The sequence below is a fragment of the Neomonachus schauinslandi genome, chromosome 12 (assembly GCF_002201575.2).
Source record: "Neomonachus schauinslandi chromosome 12, ASM220157v2, whole genome shotgun sequence".
NCBI classification, from domain to species: Eukaryota; Metazoa; Chordata; class Mammalia; order Carnivora; family Phocidae; genus Neomonachus; species Neomonachus schauinslandi.
In genome coordinates, this window is record NC_058414.1 from 86,087,282 (window position 1) to 86,110,185 (window position 22,904).

Consider the following 22,904-nt stretch of genomic DNA (forward strand, 5'->3'; position numbering starts at 1 on the left):
GAAAATAAGCTCTTCTATACATGACTGGTCAGAATGTAATTTGATATAACCACTTTTTAAATCAATTTGACACAATGTAATGTTTTTAAAATGTACATATTCACTGAGATCTAAACTCTATTTTTAGGACTTTTCTTTTTTTTTTTTTTAACTGTAGATTTTTTTTTTAATGTTTTATTTATTTATTCATGAGAGTCAGAGAGAGAGAGAGAGAGAGAGAGAGAGAGGCAGAGACAGAGGAAGAAGCAGGCTCCCCGCCCAGCAGGGAGCCCGATGTGGGACTGGATCCCAGGACTCTGGGATCATGACCTGACTTTTCTTTTTTTTTTTTTTTTTAAAGATTTTATTTATTTATTCATGAGAGACAGAGAGAGAGAGAGAGGCAGAGGGAGAAGCAGGCTCCCAAGGAGCAGGGAGCCCGATGCGGGACTCGATCCCAGGACCCTGGGATCATGACCTGAGCCGAAGGCAGACGCTTAACCGTCTGAGCCACCCAGGCGCCCATGACCTGACTTTTCTTAAGTAATTATGACAATATACAAAGATGTTCAAGATAAAGTTGTTTAGAATTGCAAAGATGCAAAAATAAAAATCAATTTAATGGCTAAATAAAAATATCTTCAAAATATACTAAGTAAAAACGGAACAGATTATAAACAGAAAGGACAGTATAATCTCTTTTCTTTGTAGGGAAAGAAAAAAACCAGGATACTCAACAAAATGTCAACAAAAGTTATAGCAGAATGGTAGGTTGATGGGTGATTTCTAGTTATTCTTGCTTCTTTATATTTTCCAAATTAAAAAAAAAAATCACATACTTTGTAGTCAAAGGACACAGGAGGGAATTTTCTGAGGTGGGAGAACTAGTCTGCTTGTTGATAATGTGGTGGTTACACAATTGTATGCATTTGTCAGAACTCATAAAACTACATATCACAGAATGAATTTAACTATATAAATATCTTAAAGTGTATACAAATTAAATACACTAAAATTCATGAAAATAACTCCATATAAATATATGGATGGACGTATGCATATATCTTTGCTATTGTTAATCTGCTTATCACTTGGCCAATTTTATTCTAGGCATTTAATCCTAGGAAATATTAAGAAAAGCACACAAGGATTTAGATCTAAGAAAATAAAACCAATGTTACTTAAAGCAACAAACAAATGGGAACAATAGAAGGTTGTATAAATAAGATTTGGTCCAACAGGATACTGATTATAATTTTAGTCCAGACACAATGACCAAATATTCAGAGCCATTAAAAAAATAATGGCTTGGAAAAAAGTATCTATTATGCCAAGATATTAACAGTGGACAGGATATGCATAGTGGGATATTTTTTATTTGGACTGTTCTTTACTTTCTAAATTTTCTAGAATGAACAATTACTACTTCTGTAATCAGAAAAAATATTTCTTAAACATTAATATCACATATATGTATCCCTGACTACGAGATGGAAACATAATATGAGATAGAAGCTCAGAGTGAGGTATTTAGTAATTATATTAACAACCAAATTGTTTTAACAACTTGAACAATTATTTATAGCCTGGAAATTCTCTTACCTACAAAATCCTTAATGTACCAGCACTTGATTCTCTCTCCCATTCAATGTATGACATTACCCACCATGGTTCTTAAAACACTTGCACTAAATGTTTCTTTCGTTCACAGATAGTGCACAGTGAGACATTTTTTTAAAATGCAAAGAAAAAGTAATAGGTATTCTATTATGGTCATTTAGAAAACACTCAAGAATTCAATACTACAAATATATTGCTTAAGTCTACTGAGGACTACATGCACCAAAAAATTTGATTTTGAGGAGCAATGTAAATAAAGGATATATAGTAATGTCCTCATTCACTTTTCTAAGATGTAATCTTTGAAAAAATTTAAAGCAACATGTGAAAAGGTCAGATATACACACTAAAAAGGAACTACCTCCAAAGACCCGAAACCACCAAGCTATGGTCTAACATCACAAATCTTTGCCTAGACAGCCAACAGAATCAATAGTTTGAGATCCACTGGGGAGAATAACAAAGCAAGAAACACGGCCACAGCACTTTAACGGCACATTGCTTTGAAACAGTTAATGTGATGCTGGGAGGGAAAGTCACACAATATGAATCCTGAAACTTAAATAAGCCTGGAATACATTGACTAAGCTAATAGCTGCCAAGGATGGAGAGTCACACTCAACTTACGAAAAAGCAGTAAACCAAGTGCAAGGAAATAAAACTTCTACGTGTAACTCTCTAACAGAGAGAGAATCATTTTAAATGAACAAAAACAAAGAGGATTACAACATTACTTATTGTTATAGAACCATTCCTTAGGGGGAAAAAAGAATATAAAAAATTTCCCCTCATTTCTTGTTTACTATTACTCTCACTACAAGAAATGTGCACTGATTAGTTTTCAGATCCTGTTAGATTCGGGATAACATGATTGGGCTGAAAACATGACAGAACTTAAGTGGATCATTATGGAAAACTAGAGCACCCCATATGCAAGTGACACAAAGAAAATAAGGAAATCAAGTTTTCTTTAAGAAACCCAACACATAAATATTTCAATGTTTTAACTCCGTGTTGGTAGCTAGATTCAAAATGAAGTTCCCATATGTTAACTTCTTTTGCTTCTTTTCAGAAAGCATCTGAAGGTGCTTATGACAAAGAATATAATAAAGTCAACAGAAGTAAAAACTGGGATTATGGATATGACATACTGTGCTGGTGGGAACTTTACCTTCCCACGTATATTCCTAGGTAACTCTTCATAGCGAAAGGTTTTTGGCATAGTAGCTCAGCCTTCTCAGCCCTGGTTGCTCCTGAGGACTACGGTGTGGCACAGGGTACATGGCCTGGAGAACCTGGTGACATCACAATCACCTAGCTCAGAGGTTGTATTGTTACCTTGGACATCAAGTACAAGGCATGTTAAAGAAAGATTCTGGGCTACAGCTCGTACACTTGATTTTATTTTATTTTTATTTTTTAAAGGTTTTTATTTATTTATTTGAGAGCGAGAATGAAAGAGAAAGAGAGAGAGCACATGAGAGGGAAGAGGACCAGAGGGAGAAGCAGACTCCCCGCTGAGCAGGGAGCCTGATGCAGGACTCATCCTGGGACTCCAGGATCAAGACCTGAGCTGAAGGTAGTTGCTTAACCAACTGAGCCACCCAGGCGCCCTAAGCTTGTACATTTTAAATGACAAAGTTCCTTGAAATGCCAGTGCTCAATTTTAATAGCTCAAGGGAGAAAACAAAGCAGGTACCTGCTCAATTTTCCACTGGAGGATACTATGAAGCCAGAGATTACTAGGGTTGAGAAAAGGCTACAACTGTAAATCAACCTAAATAGGAAATCCCTATAATGATATTTCCTATCATTCTAAATCTTATAACAAATCTGAAACACACACATAATGGATGGAGAAAGATTTAATCTTCCACAATGATATGGATAATCTGTGGCAAAGATCAATCTCTATCTTATAACTCACATAAGCAAATAAGAGCAGGGAAAAGAGCTTTATTCCTCGTCAGAACTACAAAGAACACAAAATATATAGGAACCTAATAAAAGTATATGCTAACATAAAACAAAGAGAGAACTGAATGATCCAATGGGGCTGAACCATAAACTTGTAAGGTAATAATACATTTAGAAGCTGTAGAACATGGTCACTGTTCACTGGGGATACCAATTAGCTGTAACAAAATAATTAAAGTAGCCATGCATTCAATTAGCTGAATACTACACTTCCGTTATAAATGAGAAATTACATAGGGTTCACTGAGCCTTTATAAAGTGGCATTGGTAAACAAAGAATCATACTCAAAAGCACGGTTTTCCGAGCCACATTATAAGGTGACATTCAAAAGGGTCACTCATCTAGGTGAACTTAAATGATGCCCAACCTATTATCAACCTTAGCACACTGTTCAATGACTACTTAGAGGCATAAGCTATGAGCAAAGCCCAGCTTGAAATGTTAAACTACACTTATGTGCACAAACACAGTGAGGGCTGGCTTAAGTTGAATATAGACCGAGACTTAGCAATAGACTTCCTAAATCTGGAACTCCTATCCAAGCCTCCAGGGCTTGATCAGTCCATTTGGTTCTGTTTTGTCTTCCCAAGAAGAGCTTCAGGAACTCTCCTCTTCATTTCACCTTTTTTCACCCTGATGACATACTGGAAACAGCCTACTGAATATGTCCTCTGCCACTTTGGGGCATATCTGCTTATTTTCTTGAAAAAAGCGAGCAGAGGCAGGTAAGTAGTTTTTGAAATTAAAAAGTAAAGCCAACAATGAGTGAAGAGAGAATGTTAGGTACATAAATTTAGAACAGAAAGCAACCTAGTGTGCTTTGCTTTAACTTTTTCCAGAAGCTCTCCTAACATTTGTGCAGAACATGGTATTTGACAAAATAAGTAAAATTCAGTGCTAGATGAAATCAGAAATGGTTTTACAAGCCTTCTTCTATAGCCTTAGAGAGGAAAAATAATTTTTTAATCATACATTCACTTCTCCAGTTTTCTAGTTTAATTCAGAACTTACTATGACAGATAGCCGAAAATCTACTTGGTGGGGAGTCAGGAGACCCAGATACCCATTCCAACTCTGCTAAATCACCATGTGACCACACACTGACTCACCCCAGCCCCATCCATGTTCTAAAACCCATCTTTAATGTTACTTCCTTCACGTAGCTATTGCCAAGTCATAACCTGCTGCCTCTCCCACTTTTGCACCTAATAAAACTTTTCAACAGGTCTGTTACGGTAACCTGTTTTTCTAAAGATTTCACCTTTAAGTAATCTCTACACTCAACGCGGTGCTCGAACTCACAACCCCGAGATCAAGAGTTGCACGCTCCACTGACTGAGTCTGCCAGGCCCGCCTTATGGCACCTGATTTTGACTTTGCCTTGTATCGTACGTGTTTATCTACCCACGGTCCCTCTCTCAACTGTAAACTCTGAGACAGGAAAAGAGATTTACTCCTCTCTATCTGGATCTCTGGCTCAACCTAGGTCTGTAGCTTCCGACAAAGGAAAGACTCAGGACATGGCAGTCCAAATGAAAACAAGTACACTGAGGTAGAGTCTGTAGGAAGTGGGTAGACACAAGTTTTGGGGAGCCAATCTGTCACAGCATCTGTGATTTACTTCAAAATACAGTGTGACATTATGTGTCCATGTTCCTTAGGTTAAGCTCTGAACCAGGCGCTGCCAGCATGCCACTCAGGCACACGGAATGCGGGAGCCATCAGCAAGTACTCTTACTGGAAGCTCAAAACTGGAAGCTGAAAAAGGAGAGGTGGCTACTACCTGGGCGTCTCTCATGCATGCCTTGATCAATAATGATGTTTTGCTACTTAGCACAATGACCATTGGAAAGGAGATTTTATTAGTGAAAATGGGTCATTAACTGGCATGATAAATGTTAGATATGGGTTCTTGCTAGTTAGTAAAATGAAAACTCAAAAAGATCTCAGGGTTAGCTCCCAGAAGGATATTCCCACCTCTGCTGTGTGACTAGTCACGAGACTACGTGAGGTCACGACAACAAAGCTGTCCTGGTACCTTTAAGGTATGGTACCTTAGGCCTGATCGCTTGACAGTCCTGTATCCAGCCATTGGTTGAGGACAGAGATTCTCACCTTTGGCACTGCTGACATTTTGGGCCAGACCACTCGTTGCTGCGGAGAGCCGTCCTACACACTGCAGAATGCGGAGGGGGACACCTGGCCTCTAATAGCCAACAGTACCACCCCAACTCTGAGCTATGACAACCAAAATTGCTTCCAGGCATTGCCAAAACTGCCCCAGGTGGGGACCACTGGTTTAAGAGGATTGTCGGCTGTCTGAGACCAAGTACAAGCAGCCTCGTCTGCCCCAAGTAACCCTCTTCCTGCAAAACAAACAAACAAACACTTAACAGACAACTGGGACTTCACCGAGTTTTACTGAATGGGTTGTATGAATCATTTTGTACTGCTTGTTAAGAAAGTTTTCTTCAGGGCGCCTGGGTGGCTCAGTCGGTTAAGCGACTGCCTTCGGCTCAGGTCATGATCCTGTAGTTCCGGGATCGAGTCCCGCATCGGGCTCCCTGCTCGGCAGGGAGTCTGCTTCTCCCTCTGACCCTCCTCCCTCTCATGCTCTCTGTCTCTCATTCTCGGTCTCAAATAAATAAATAAAATTTAAAAAAAAAAAAAAAAAAGAAAGAAAGTTTTCTTCAACAAATGTCTGTTTGTATTACAGAATCGAGCTGGAGTCTTGCTCACATTATAAACTGGTAGGGTTGCACTGTAAAGGTGTAATGTATAAAAGCAACAAGAGTGGCTCGCATACATGTAATGCATCACATCCCAGTGAAAGAGAAAACTGGAAATGTTAGTTCTTTATTTTTGAACTAAGTACAAAAAGCATAAAACAGGTATATAAGTTCTCTCTTTTCTCTGGCTCCCTGAACAAAACGGAATCAATGCCTACATAAGCTCGGATTTTGAATCCATGTAACTGATGCTCAGTTCAGGAAGAATGGATATTCAGTTAACATGAACTGATACGAGTTGTTTAATATTTGTTCTGCTTGGGTAATGACAACCCTAGACCTGATATTAAATATTTTGTGTATCATTCCTGAGAACAGGCATATAATGATTCCATTATAATTTATAACTTTCAATGTTACAAAGCAACATGAAATTTCAACATGAAAGGCACTAAAATATACCACTTCATCAGTTCAGTGTTGTATATTCCATGCTCCCCCACCCCAAGACCCATTTAAAGGAAGAACAGCCATCACGATATCCAGCACATAAGAAACATTAGATAAACGCTGAATCAAAAGTGAAATGAACTGTTAGTTCAGAGTTCTCAAATAAGCAGCTTTAGCTTCTCTAATGAACACTCACTTTAGCTACTACGTTTATGAAATACACAGGAGAATGTAAACATGCATCAAGTCTAAAAGAAAAGACCATCTGAATCAAAAACAAAGTTCCAGAAGACCAAGTTCTATGAAGAAATGAGAACGCTATGTCACAGAATCATTAGTAAGCTTAGAAACTTTAAGGATAAGAAGGATCTCTGAAAGAAGGAAAAGTGGTTTATAAAAAGGGCCACATTCAATAAAACTACTGTGTGATTACATGGACTCAGAGCAGGAAGGGGCTTTTATTATCAAATTCAGCTGCAGAAAAGATGGGCTTATAAACCACTGAATGTTACCATTACATGTAACAGCAGAGTGGTCTTAACTCTAGACCACAGCTGATATGCTACAGAGTGGAAAGAAGCAACAAGCACTGGGAATTATATAGCCAAAGGTGCAATTATACTAAAATGTCTCTCTTCTTATTCCATATTGTGGGGAATAATACTTCCATTTCCAGGCACTTATGTATAATCTTGTTTTACCATGGAGATTAAAAATCTCAGAAGCACTCTAACACAGAGATGCTAGCTCAACCCCATTACTTGTGCCAAGACATTTGGTGTCACTGATCTGAAATGTAAGTTGGACAGAAACACAGAGACAATTACTGCACAACTTCTGGTTCCTTTTCTTTGTATTAACTTGTGTTTATTCAATTTAAACTTAGGCTTAATGTGTACACGATCAGGACAAATTGGCTGGAGTCGACCTCTCCTCTTAGAATCTATTTCACATGCACAACTTGGAAAAAAAAAACAAACAAAGAAACCCAAAGATCATCCAGCTCATGTATCAGGAAGCAAGCAAGGCTCCAAGTTCCTTGTTGACTAAGGGAATCCTTAAGGTCAGGGACAGAGTTGGCTCTGGGACCCGTCTCTTGAAGGCAGTGCACTCCCATCAACTCCCTGACTATTTCTTTTCATTTTGGCTTGACATTAAGGGAAGACAATGTAAAAGTGACTAATCAAAAATTCGTAGTTATTTTCAACAGTACTCTACATAAAGAGATTTTTACGATTTGCTGTAATGGTTAATGTAGACTATTCTAAAAATGTCTTCAAAACCACCTATCTGCCATGTCAGTTCAGGTCCGCTCGGATGCAGATGCTGAGACAGAATCAGAAGTAGAAGAGATGTACTGGAGGAAGGATAAAGGAGAGAGGGAAGAGCACTGGCAGAGAGAACTTCCGACGATGCTCTAGGTCTGACACCTGGGATGTGAGACCAGGACGGAAGGAGACAACAGTGTACCTGAGAAAACCGGGCCAGGATGAAAAGGAGCCTCAGAGCAGAGATCATCCAGTAGAGGAATCCTGTATCAGGCGAAGATGGCCCAGCTCTGAGGCCCTGCCACGTGCTACAAGCCTGGTGGGGGCATGGCCTGGGGATGCACCCTGCAGAAGGTTCCCGGCTGGTGGCTGCTTGAGGCTTGCGGCCAACTGCACCCTTCGCAGCAGGTTCTCTCCTAGAAAGACAGCCCAACGACACACTCCCATGGCTGTCACAAAACTTTGACAATGACAACAAACTCTGACCAGGTCTTAAAACCTCAGCTTCCAGTTCAAACAGAAAGTAAACCAGCAAACAAGAACGAGGTTCTATCTGTTAGAATACATCAGATCTCTTTGGAATTTCTCCACTCATGCAGGCCAGGCTAAGTAAATCCAACTGGACCTCTGGAATACGATTTGATCCAGAAATCCTGTGTAGCAGGAATAGCAACAAAATAGTCATCAGACAGTTAAAGCTTTCATTCCAGGTTGGCTGCTAACTCATGATCTTGGGCAAGTTCCTTAATCTTTTGGGACTTGTTTCCTTTTTTGTAAAATTAAGGGGATAGGCTAGATAATATCCAAGATCCCTGTAACATTCACATTTTATGCAGTACATTTACCACAATATTTCCCCTATTATTCAAGTTGAATCTACTCGACAACTAGGCCAGAGGAAATTCAATGAATGCGTATGTTCTGCTGCCAAATTGCTAGGATGCTACCAACACATATTGAACAACATTTGGAGATGACGGTGTGTATGTGACACCTGGTTGCCAGGGGCAGACGCTGCACGGCAGCAGTGACACTTCCTCCCCGCCTGACTCGGCATCGGTGGTGGGTTTTCGGCTACTGGAGGAGTGATAGGGCTCTGTCTCAGCAATACTTGCAGGGCTGCTTCTTGAACCTGACGCTACCTGTCAGACTCAAACGGTTAAGACAGACGGTAAAATGGGCCGCTTTCTAAAACAAGTTCCACTCACTGGTGCCAGCCAAATCACACTAGCTCTCGTTTTCTACGGAAAAGTGAGTAAGCTCAGAAAATAACAGGGCATCTTTATCTCATTTACAGGCTTTAAAGAGGATGATACAGTGTAATTACATCACATGCACATTCAGTTTATGCAAATCCAAATACCCACTGAAGGCGGGAGAGAGGAATTTAAGTAGAGCACAGGATGCTGCCCACTCCATCAGGAAGCCTAGGACTGCTGCACTCCCGGCCTCTCTCATTTCCTGCCCAGTGAATGGAATTCTAGTGGTTCAAGATAATATAGTTTTCACTCACAAATCCTTAAATAAAAGCCAACATTTCAACTGTGCTCAACTGAAGAAGCCTAGTGACCTAATAATAGAAGAAAAATAGCATGGCTGGACTCTTAAGAATAAATTAGAACAAAAGAAATCTTGGCCTCATACATGAGTTTTGTTTTTTGGGTTTTGTCTGTTTTGTTTGGTTTGGTTTGGTTTTAGTTTTACTGACTTGTAATGGACAAATAATATTCACATGCTGATTTTAAAACTAAATCCTTAAGTAAGATGTGACTCCACTGCATTCCAAGAAAACTGGAATTGGGAAAGTTATTAGAAGGATAAAAATATTTTTAAAACATTCCTCAGCAATGCCCACTGGTAATGAAAAAATGAAGGAGTACCTGGTGCTTCATGACATCCCATTTTTCCCCAAACCTGATAGGCAGGGGGTTTTTAAAAATCTTTAGCCTCTGTATAAAGCCCCTAGCTTAACTGACGGACTAAATGAAACATGAGATCATGGGAACAACGAATGATGAAACTGAAGCTTGAAAAAAGCAAAAATGGAAAGAAGATGTATTTTCACGAGACAGCTATTCCAGCTGTGAATTTCAGGCAAGTCTCTTGTCTGTAACTGCTCTCTTAACCAAGCTCTGGCTTGGTTCTTTAAACTTTTACAATATCAGCCAGCTATTCTATTTTTTTAATGTTGAATGTTTTGTGATCCTTGCCATTTGTCACCGAGCACAGAATATTCCAGGCTCCAGTAAAGAATTAGTGCTTTTTTTAATGAACTAAAAAGGCAGCCTGTTTGCTCTGAAAAATGGCTACCACCTGCTATTAATCTGAAGCTGAAAACAAGCAGTGTAATGACATTTAGCAAGTTAACAACCCCCTCCACCTTCCTCAAAGAAGAGCAAAAGTGACATTTCATAATCTTCTCAAAAATTTTACAAAAGTTCTGAGATATGGATTTATATTTTACTAATAATAAACTGCAAATGACATATGAGATTATTAAAACCAGATACTGTGCCCCTGCAGAGTGACAAGCCTGGTTTAAGTGCTGAAGGAATTCCCTCTCAAGTCCCCCTATCTTTTTCCTTTATTCTTTTCGTCTGGTGTCAGACGAATACAAGCAGTAACGATGACATAATCAAGGAAGAGTTGACAACTGGCTGAATATTTGTAAAAAGACTGTTTAACTGATCTTTGCAACAAGCTATATTTTGTCCTACTGGAGCTTTCTGTCTCCTGAGGTAGCCTGTATCCTCAAGAGCTGAAATGTACCATAAAGCTGTTAATTTATGTATTCTCCAAATAGTTCCTGGAACACTTTGGAGAACTCTTCCAATTTGGTTGGTTGAAAAACCTGGCCACCAACTTACTCAGCTCTAACTAAGCATATAACCATGATCTAAGCAGACTACACAATTCATGACAGTCCATAAATGACTCTGGGGCCCTGTGAACATGTCTCTTCCTGGGCTAAACGCTAAGATAATTTACCTATCTGAACAACAAAATCAACTTAACGTATCTATTCATTTATTCAACAAGCCCTCAATGAAACCTTTTTTTTTTTTTTAAAGATTTTATTTATTTATTTGACAGAGAGAGAGATAGCAAGAGCAGGAACACAAGCAGGGGGAGTGGGAGAGCGAGAAGCAGGCTTCCCGCCGAGCAGGGAGCCCGATGTGGGACTCGAACAGGACCCCGGGATCATGACCTGAGCCGAAGGCAGACGCTTAACGACTGAGCCACCCAGGCGCCCGAAACCTATTTTTTATGAAGCTACTCCAACACTGCACTAGACTTGGTAGAATACAATAGCCAAATGCATCTCCATGACCACAAACCACAACCCCAAAACTCTGATTTGCATAGAAGTATAAAACCAGCAACAATCCATTATTTTCTTCGAGCGCTGTGTTCTTCAAGAATTTACAAACTGGGGTGGAGGGCAGTGCATGGGTTGTACAAACAAACAACCATAATGAAAGATAATATATGATAAGGGCAGTGAGTACTACAAAGAAAATAAAGGATTCCGTCAGCTGGACTGAACTTGAAAGCTCGATGAGTAGGATTTAGATGGGCAGAGATGGAGTCAAAGGCCACTGCAAGAAAGGGGACGTAATCAAAGGTACAGAGGAAAGAAGACAGGAGGCCTGGGCACGTAGAGCAGCTGAAGAGGGAATTACAGTAGGAGGGTCAGAAAGTAAGTGGGGACCAGCCTGCAGGAAGACGGAATTGTCGGGCTAAGAGAGGTCTGGACTTCATCCTGTAGGCCATGGGGGGCCTCTAAAGGTTTTTAAGTGCGATGAAAACAGTATTTTAGGAAGATTAATCTTGGTGTATAGGATGGATTAGAAAGAGGGGAGAATGCCAGTGGGGAAACAATTAAGGGGGCTGTTGAAAGGATCCAGGTGTGAGATAATAGAGGCCTACATGTGCTGAATGGCAGTTACGTTTCCACCAGCGCTTTCTAAATACCCTCTAAAGTAAATATATAAATTCCAGTGACAGGACAGTGCAACTGAAAGAACAAACCATTCTCCAAAACAGGGGGGGAGGACGTGCAAGGATTAACACAGTGCGTACCGTTAGCCACGCCATGGAAAAATCTCCACGTAGAAACGGCCACTGAAACCACGTAATTTGGAGTTAGGCCCCTGATACATCTGATGTCAAACACACCATTCTAAAATAAAACTAACTGGAGAAGAAGATGTAATTATGAAAGAGGATGAGAATTGGGACATGTCATCATGAGCTATTAGGCATTATTTTCTTTAAATACCAGTGGCACTTGGAGGTTGAAAATCTGGTGTTGAAGAGAATTATGCTGCCATCACAAGGAAAAATACAACTGGGAGCTTTCTCCATGTCCAGCTCAACACAAGCACCAATGCCCTCCCATCAAGAAGTTCAAATTTGCTACAGTCTAACACTAAATTTTAAGTCCTTTAACCTAAACAAAAGACTACTATATAAAACCTATTACCTTAGAAAAATCATGATGGTTCTAGATAAATTTTAAAATACCTTAATTTTAATATTTCCTCAGATTTTTCACTGACATGTTGTTTAGTATGCCACTTTTAAAATGTGAGTCAAGGAAACCTGTATTCCATTCTTAACTTGTGATTTAACTAGTTTTCTGACCTTAAAAGCATCCTTTAGTATTTCAGGACCTTGGTTTCTAAGCTATGGTCGAAAAGTTAAAACTCTAGACCCTCCGCCAAGGAATTTCAATAGATGGTTAAGATGCCGGTAAGTGGGTCAGAAGCATAAGCCTTTGTCCTGAGTGCTGGGTCCAGGACACGCTGGCTCCTTTAGGTTTCCATGGACAATTCAACAAAACAGAATATAAACCAAAGGGACAGATCCCTGAACTCAGAGAGTCTGGAGAAAGCCACTTTTAATAACCAGGATTAATAAAAACTAATAGTTGTATAGCAGGAGTTTCCAAAGTTCTTTCATATTTATTACATCATTTAATTCTCAAAACAATGCTAGGACTAAATTAAATTCTCCAAGCTACACCTAGAGTGCAGCATAGCACAAAAATAGTAAAATAAACCCTGAGAAAGTTATCGCCCCAATTTTTTAATTTTTTCATCTATTTATTATCACCCCAATTTTACAGGAGAGCACACTGAGGGTCACAGAAGTGGGAAGAAATGGCCAAGTCACACGGCCAATAAATGGTCAAGATGTTTTATATCTACAACCCTTATTATTACACAAGTACCTTTATCACCTTCTCTACAAAGCCACGCCCAGGCTCTACTGACCATTCCCTTTTATGAACTCCCACGGCACTTGCAGCCTGAGGCACCAATTCATTCAGTAATAGTTATGAAAAAAACTTCTATGTATGAGGCATCCTACAGAGTGCTGTTGCTTAGCGGTGTATTAATCAGTTTGTTGTTGAGATACATAAAAAAGTTACATGGGTAAATAAAAATCACATGTACTGGGCGCCTGGGTGGCTCAGTCGGTTGAGCGACTGCCTTCGGCTCAGGTCATGATCCCAGGGTCCTGGGATCGAGTCCCACATCAGGCTCCCTGCCCTGCCGGGAGCCTGCTTCTCCCTCTCCCACTCCCCCTGCTTGTGTTCCCTCTCTCGCTGTGTCTCTCTCTGTCAAATAAATAAATAAAATCTTTAAAAAAAAAAAAAAAAAAAAATCACATGTACTATTGGGTACAAACCTTATCCTGGCTCAGCCTACTTGCAACTTCCAGACAAACCCCTTGTTCTCCTACCCACTGACTTAGTGCCTCTGGACTGACCTCACAGGACTGATTCTTGGCTCTCCGTACCCTCTTTTCTAAACCACCTCCTCCGGCAAGTTAAAGGTTTAAAACTGTATGCAGCAGAACACTTTCGGCATGAGTGAGTTTTTACCTATACACCCAATCTGACAAAAGAATTTAATATACATGCAATTTGAGTAAACTAATAATCAAACATTAATGTGTCCTACCATATCCTTTTTATTCCCATTTTTCCCCTCAGTTACTACCCACATTTTCATCTTCAGCTGCTTCTTTGGTAACAGAATAAAAGTCAAATACATCAGCCTAACTAGAAACCTGTTGTATCCATAACTCTTCTTCATCCCCTATATGCAACTAATCACAATATCCTATCTATTAGTATTTCATGTACCACCCTTAGGAATTTTTTTTTTTTTTAAGATTTTATTTATTTGAGAGAGTGAGCGAGAGAAAGAGCACAAGAGCAGGGGAAGAGTAGAGGGAGAAGCACACTGACCTACAGTGCAGGGAGCCCTATGTGGAGCTCGATTCCAGAACCCTGGAATCATGACCTAAGCCGAAGGCAAACACTTAACCGACTGAGCCACCCAGGTGCCCCCACCCTTAGGATTTTTGTGATATCCATTTACCACCATTTAAGACCTACTGCTATTGACTTGATATTTTTCTCTAACCTAGCTCACTTTTAAAGGTTCAATAATTTTAAGAGAAAACTTTACATAACTACCCTAATTAGAAAACCAGATTCAGCTGTCATAAATAGAAAATAATAGGGAAAATATACTGAAAACAATTTCTGGTTAGAAAACATTGCCCAACCCAAGATTCTGAGCTGAGACATGCTCCCTTCTCCTTGTGAAAAAGGTAAATTAACTATGCTAGTGGTTGAAGACAAAATATCACCAATGATGTTGGCAGTAAATTACATAGGGGTTAATTACATATAATCCACAGCCAGAACTCCTGGGTTGGAATTTTAATTCCTCCACCTACTAGCTATGTGATTTAAGGCAAGTTATTTTAACCTCTCGGTGCATTAGTTTCATCATCTATAAAACGGGAATATTAATAGTACCTCCCTTATAAGGTAGTTATGAGGTAAAATGGATTAGTATTTGCAAAATGCTTAAAACGTTACTATGTGTTTGTTAAACATATAGTGTAACTACCAGGTTCTGCTGAAGAGCACACAAGCATAGCAACAATTCGCAAGTCACAACAAACAACACTGTATCATGTGATGAAAATTCCAAAACACTGATAAATCAAGATACCAGGTATGTCAAGGACACATGCCAAAAGAGGCTTGAGAATGAGTATGTGGAGATTTCAACTAGAGTGAAGGAAATGAGCCCTGCCTTTCCTCTGCTTGGACTAGACCAGAGATTTGGCCACTCCCCAAGTTCAACAACCTCTGGTAAATGTAGTAGGCATGTCAAGGATAACAAAGCCCTGCTTCAAGGATCTAGAAATCTAAAGAGGGACAGACAGATGATTTTTAAAAATCACAACATAATATGATGGTAAAGGTAGTGGCATGGAAATTAGACGAGGGGAAAATTATGCCAATGGAGTCAGAAAAGGCTTCACCAACGAGTTCAACTGAGATGGGTCCTAGAGGCTGAGCAGCTATTCATCCACCAGACAAGAGAAAGGGCAGTCCAGGCTCAGAATGCAGGGAGCCTAAAGGTGGAAAAGCAGGCTACGTTCAAGGACCGGCACCACATATGAGTACCTGAACTGCTTCCTCTGCATTGTCTATGCCCAAAAAACCCAAATACACAAGACTCTGAACAAGAGAGGTCTATGACACAATGCTTTCTTGCCACAGTGTGCCGAGGCTGAACAAATATGAAGAATCAACGGCAGAGGGATACCCCAGTGGGCTGAGGCCAATAGCACAAGGAAGAGGAGAGAGTCTTTAAAGACAGGCTCAAAGATAATTGAGAACGATGTAGCATCACTGTGACCCGCTTGGAAACAACTACAAAACAAGATCACACCGATGAGCAGCAAACCAAGCCAAATGGGTGTTGGTGAGCAATGGATTTAGAATGATATCTGGATGAAAATCAGGACTATAAATACCCAAAAGCTCTCTAACTTCTGATTAATTTAGGATATAGAAGCCAACCAAAGAAAGGAGTTCTGCATGTCTGTTTTCTTGAACATGCAGAAATGATACTATAACCTCAACCATCTAGACCTGGGCATACAACTGTGTTCATCCAAGGGTGTTCCTGAAATTAGTATGATTATGTGTATAATCAATAGGAAACAGATTTCTCCACCGAACAGGTAAAAAAAAAAAAATGTTTAAACTTAAAAAGTATGATCAATTTTTGTTATACAGCCTCGATTTCAACAAAGTACAAACATACTTTCCTTTTCCAGACAACAGTTCTCAACCACTTAGCCTCAAAGTTCTCAACCACTTAGCCTCAAAGTGGAAGAAATGGGTGCAGCTGTGGCAAACCAGCACACCCTATCTGACAGAGATGTGAGTGAGTGTGTGCTGGGTGAGAGGAGCAGGGACCCTAAAATGCTATACAGTCAGATTACTTAAATACATCAATTTAGAAACAATGGGAGGAAAAGTTTACTAATGAAGCTAAAATAGAGAAGAGAAAGATAAATTCAACAAGGACATTCCAAAGTCCTATAGATACCACCAGCTTGGGGGCATCCACTGGGAGAAGCAGCAAGGAAGCAAAGTCAGAGGTAAGCAGGTGTGACTTCAAGAAGACAGAGGTGATCAAGCATGGAGACAATTCTGACAAAGCTTTACTCTGATCAAGCCACACTTAGCGGGCAAAAGCATGGGCCGGGAAGCCTGAGAAAGTGCTGGAACTGCCATGTTCAGGGCAGATGGGGACAACTTCTATTGCTCCCTCTTTCTCTTTCCTCTGGTGTTTTCTTTTGGACTTTTTGCCATAATCTTTCCCTCCCTTATTTACCCATCTTTCCACTTATCAAGAATTTCTTTCTTCTCATGTCTCTCTTCTTTGCTTATTTCTTCTTCCTCACTTTTGTTCTTGCCCTTACGTGGGAGAAAATGTATGCGATGCCTTAGTTTGTTGTTGTTTTCAAGTTCAAAAGAGGCCAAGTTGAGTATGTCATACTTCTGACTCTAAAAATCCAGAAGCATTAGTCTCACCTCCGGCACCCTACTTCTTATGGCTGGATTACTTTTTTTTTCCTCCAGATAATTAGTAGAAAAAAAATTCCCTATTCCTGATTTAGCAAATACTTTCTGAGTTTTCTTCATTTTTGCTTATATGAATGCCTCACTGATCTTTTCACTACTTCTCTAATTTTTAACTTTGTGAGCATGGGGAACAAAGATATTAAGACACAGTATCGTTGGCACGTGTAAAATTGTGATGCTTTGTGTGAGTTATAAAAAAAACTAATTTTTCACAGAAAGCAAAATGTTTTTCTCTGGTAAGTCAAAGTTAGCATTGCCATTCTGGACTCTCACACTACGGAATTAACACATATGGGGGACAGGCCAGGGAATTCCTAAGCCCCTCCTGAAACTAGATTTCCAAATGTCTCTTGTCTACTGATTATCTATTTTTCTAATTATTTCCCAATGATCTAGTTAAATAATACTTCTCATCCCTTAATTTCATATACGTCTCATTTTTAAATCTACTTTCTTCTTCCACTCTTCATCCTAACCAGTTTATTACTGTCTGGGTCTACCATTCAAGTGCTCTTTCAGAGAATTAGAAATAATAACTAAATCACTCAGTGGGAAAAGATATAAACTGATAAAGTGAAACTTTGTTGAGCAGCCTCTTTTTCCCTAAATACATTGCTTCATATCATCATTCTTTATTTTCGCCAGAATGAAAAGAACATTGTAGGAAATTATTTACAATAAAGTCTAAGTATATAATTTATTTTGGGTGCATTCAAATGGTGTGGGCTGCATCCAAGTTTATGATTCTGCTGTTGTTTAAAAAGAAAAGAGTAAAATCAATATATATAATTGTACTTGGTTGGCTAGTTTATTATTCTGAATCTGGACAGAATCTAAAAGTGTTCTATACAATCCCACAGAGAAGATTAACCAATAGACTTTCCTTCTACCAGAACTAGTTCCTGTCTTTAAACTAAATCCCTCCTGCTAAAATTGAATCCTTAAACAAATTAATCCCATACTCAGATGTAGCTAGAAAAGAGCCAGTTGTAATCCTCCTTATCATACTTCTACACATACTAGCAGAAGGTAATCCCCTCAACCCTCTCCTCTTTTAACTAAGTATCTGTGTTACACAGCTAAATATTTTTTCATCCAGCTCTTCAACTGCAATGTGGATCTTTCCTGAATTTTATTCAAACTTTACACCCCTCTCAAATTTAAATATAAATTTTGAGAACCTTGACTTCTTCACTTAAGAATTGAAGCTAGTGACACCTGCCCTATTTCCTCTCTTCTCAGAATTAAATTAAATCATATATGTAAAGGCACTTGTAAGAAGTCAAAAACAACGTACTCATTCCAAGTAGGTATGTGAGCAAACAAATGAGAAAAGAGGACCAGAGTGAAGAAAAGACATAAGGATAACACTGTTAAAATTTAACTCAAGCTTTGTCTATATTTCCTGCACTCACTAAAGCTTATTTACTCTGTAACAATTTCCAGTTTTGATTCTAATGAGGACTAGCTTAGCAAATGATAACAAGTTAAGATCTTAGCTATTGCTGCATTCAAAAAGATCTGCAAAAATCTTGAGTTGGCTGCTGGATGGGCGATGGTATAGTTAGGGAGACAAAGGCACTGAATCTCGAATATAGCATTTACTAGCTTTAGGATCTTGGGAAAATTAGATCTTGGCTATCTAAGTCTTAGATTCTCCATCACCAAAATGAGGAAAATATTCAGACGCTCCTTAAACGGTCTCTGTAAGGATTAAATAAGAGACTTCACATAAAGTTCTGGCACAGTGTGGCATACATTTGGGAAACCATACAATCAGGACCAGTAAATGATACACTTAAAACACAAAGTGAAATACAAAAGTTACCTATGTACTTTATGCATTAAGTTGTAATAAAGCATCTAAATACAAATTCTTTGCCAGTTGTCTGAAATAAGAATGAGTCCTTTTCTTTGAGTATGGCTCTGCTGAATTTCCTATAATCTTTATAATGGATTATCAATAATTTCAACTGGTTTCCTTAAAGGTAAATGAGGACTAAAAGACCCTCATAGAGCAATCAGCATGCAGGATCCCTCTTGATTTCCATCCCCCAATCTTGCCCACAATTCTCTCACCCATACCCATATCTAATTCAATAGCAAGTTTTTAGTAAATCACATTTATGAGTCTTTCCAAAGCATTCACCTTATTAATAGCAACAGATGACATGACATTTAATTAATTTATGCAATAACGACACCTAACATAAATAGGCTTGCAAACAAACATGACTGACTTTTGGTAAGCATCCGACTTAACCGATCAGGTAATGCACAGGAATGTCAGGAAGTCTACTAGCGATGAGCAACAATGAACCATGGGCATCACAGAGTATATTTCATGAGGGAATGGAAGTTGTTTAACCTACCAGGTGGATTCTGGGGAGGTCAGATAAGAGTTATACTATAGCTGAATCATCACCACCACCTTTGCTTTCACTCTAATCCCATATATCTGGGTTTGCTCCTGGGAGATCTCACATAAATTGTTTACCCTTCTTTGACCACATGATCCCTAAGACAATTGATCTAACCCCCTCCAGAAATCTATAAAACAAACTTTCAAGTTGACCAAATCCAGTCACAAGATTTCAAGGTTAGTCTGAAGTGATTCTAGCTTGCAGGAGGCAGAGACAGGGAAAGATCCGGGAATGCTAAACATAAAGCATACTACTATTTGGCTAACTTTATAATGAGAGAATTTTTTGCACAGTAAGATGTGTATGGCCCCTGGGTACACCATTGAATGAGCAGAGACATCTTGCTCCAGCTTCCACAAATTGTGTTCTAAATGCAACCCAAACTGTTAACTCCAAAGAATTAGCCTTTTAAAAGTGGTACTTCTCAAAGACTTATAGCTACAATCTGATGTGTCACACAAGTATGGAGAGTGTGACAAGTAATCTAACCCTACTAATAAAAGTACTGAAGATTGTGACTGACTTATTTCTTACAAAAACCATAGAAGATTCAAGATTATCCCTGTGATAAGTTGCTCTCATTCCTTGGGTTTCTGGGTTATTTTTTTAAGTGAGAGAGAAAGGGGTAGAGCTACAGGTAGCACAGTGGAAATGCGTATCATCATGACCCCTTTATCTATCCCTTTATTTATAATATGGGTAATCCATGGAGCACCACTGCACATATGAATATACAAAGAGCAAGAATTGTTGTTCTACCACTGAGGTCAGTAAACTGTAGCCCAAGGGCCAAATCTTGCCCACCACTTGTTTTGCAAATAAAGTTTTATTGAAACATAGCCCCATCCATTCATTTATGTATTTGTTCATGGATGTTTTCATGCTGCAATGACAGAGTTACATAGTCGCAAGAGAAACTGTTTGGCCTGCAATGCTTAAAATACTTACTATCTGGGCCTTTACAGATAAAGTTTGCTGACCCTGGCTCTAACAGAAATATGGTACTTTAACCAAAAGACCTAGAAAACCTAGTCCTCCAACACTCTGGGGAAGAAAATGAATAGCTGTATAAAGAAGATGCTTATCTAACATGCAAGTCCTCCCCACAAGCAGACAAACAGATAATTCAGATACAGAACTCATTTTCTGAATGACCAAACACATACACTGAAGATCAACAAGTTCTTTCAACTTATTATTCTTAAGTACAAGACTATGAGTCACAGAGAGGATAGTTTCTGAACTTGTGTTTTATTTATTGTTTATTTGTTTATTGTTTGGTCATTTGTTGCCATGAAAAAGAGAAGCAAAAACTGTTATGGAATTCCAGGATGGTGACAACATGCTCTTGTATGTTTTAGAAGCAAGTTGTTCTATGCTCAATATGCCTACCCAACAAACAGCTCATCCTACCCAAGTTCAAATTCACTTAGAATTACAGGCTTGCTATCTCCCAAAATAAGAATATGATCGCTGTTCACTTAATTGTTTCGTTTTATGCATCAATATTTTCTTAATGTTCTCAGGTTTTAAATTTTAAAAAGCTATTTACAGATTACTTTTTTAAAAATCTGGCACTGTAGTTTATCATGAAAATGGCTTTTTAAATGATACATCCCAATACAGCTCAGCTTCTTTGTTGAATGAGAGTAAGAAAAATAATTCTAGACCTCATTTCTTTTTTGCCCACATAACAACACTTACTGGCTGAGTAAGAACCACAGTAACAGGCACTGCTTGGGTTACAATGGGAACCACATGTCATATTCTCCTCTGGGCTCCCGGGAAAGAGGCTGTTGCCCACCTATCACTGACAGCTTCCTCTTGACAAATCACCACCACAGAGAAGCAAAACTCATCAAATGTCATTAAATGTAGAACAAGGGGAAGGAAAAAGTCATATGAACAATATTTTAGTTTTAATATTACTATATTTGAGTAAATTATGACTCCAATTTTGAAAAGATTTGAGGGTCTATATATACATACAAGCAAAAAAGCTAAACTGTACTCATAATGATACTCTAATTTTATAAAATTCTTCTCTACCAAAGAATTCAAACCAATTATATATTCCTGAAATATACTTACACCACTACTTTCCTCCAGGCTCTGAAATTTCATTTAAGAAATGTAATAAAAGCAAGTAAATTCAAAGTACGAGGACAAGTTTCACTACTCACCTCTTGAAACAGTTCTTTTGCAAAGTAGTAAGATTAATAATCTACAAGTCTCTGCATATTAGGCCCATCGCAAAAGTAAATAGCAAATAAGCCTAATACTTGCTTGAAGGAGGTGTCAAAAATCTCAATTTACAGATAAATAAAGTGAAATTAAGAAGAGCTTGAGATCTTTAAATAAAAAAAACAGAAAAACATGACACACACCAACAAAAAGCACAAAAAAGTTTATATTAGTCATCTTCCAAAGATGACTCCAAAGGCAATGGCTTGAAATTCTGAGTGTATTTTTCCATTAGAAAATGGTGCAAAGGCAGCTGCAAAGCCTAAAGGGGACTTCTTATCACCAAGTCTCAGAGGCTGATGGCACTGGGTTAGTGAGAAGTCTAATTTCCCTACAGATCATAGGGAACTTGCAGAGACAGAATTTTATAGTTTCAAAGGATTTGAAAAATCCATCCTTTCAAGCCACATCTCTGTTGAGAGGAAGAAACAAAGGTTCAGCAAGAGTAAATGACCGCCTGAGTACCCACAGCTAGAAAAGAGTCAAGGGAAGAGCAAAGAAGAGCTGCCTCCATTCCTGCCATCTTTTTCTGGGTGCACACAACTGAGGTTGACTGGATCAGCTTTCTTAAGCTCACAAAGAGAATGTACAAAGGAAAGGGAAAAACCTGTTGTCAACGTGGTAGGCAAGAATCCGGATGGAGGAAAAAGAAGAAACAGCTTAAGGGGAGTGCGGGGAGACAGTAATGAACGGCCTCGTAGAGCACACCCAATGTACCCTAAGAAGGAAGAAAGGAGTTGACCAAATCTCTCCTGACTCAAAATCTGTTTGCAGGCATTTAATGTGACCTCTCCCAAGCAAAACTACTAATATTACCACTAAGCACCTCCGCTAAGTAATCAACAGTCTTTGGTTCATATTCCCCAAAGCCTAAACACCAAAGAAAATGCCACAAAGTTTAGAAAACTGTCCAACACCCCACTGAAGTGCCACTCACTGATATGAGTCCATGCCAGGTCTGTACCCCATATCCTGCTTGCTCACTAAAAGAAGTCTCAGTACTGTAGCCTGGCTTTTATTCCTCTCAATACTAAAAAGGGGCAGAAATGGCAAATGTACCAGCAGGTACTACTGATACATTTCAACTTTGATCAAATGTCCACTTTGCTTTGAAAGGCATAAGCCCTATTTTTCACTTGAGCATAAAATTATTTTGATTATTTGAGTCTGGCATCTAAGTTGCCTGACCAATTTTTAGGGAGTTTTACTCACTTTCAGGTTTTTAGCCACAACTGAGAC

At 39.0% G+C, this 22,904-nt stretch overlaps 1 protein-coding gene across 5 annotated transcripts in view; it reads right to left on the reverse strand.

Annotated features, from left to right (window-relative positions):
* CHCHD3 (coiled-coil-helix-coiled-coil-helix domain containing 3) overlaps positions 1 to 22,904 on the reverse strand; it is a 271,107-nt gene that overhangs the window by 97,246 nt on the left and 150,957 nt on the right. The gene's annotated exons all lie outside the window — the stretch shown is intronic.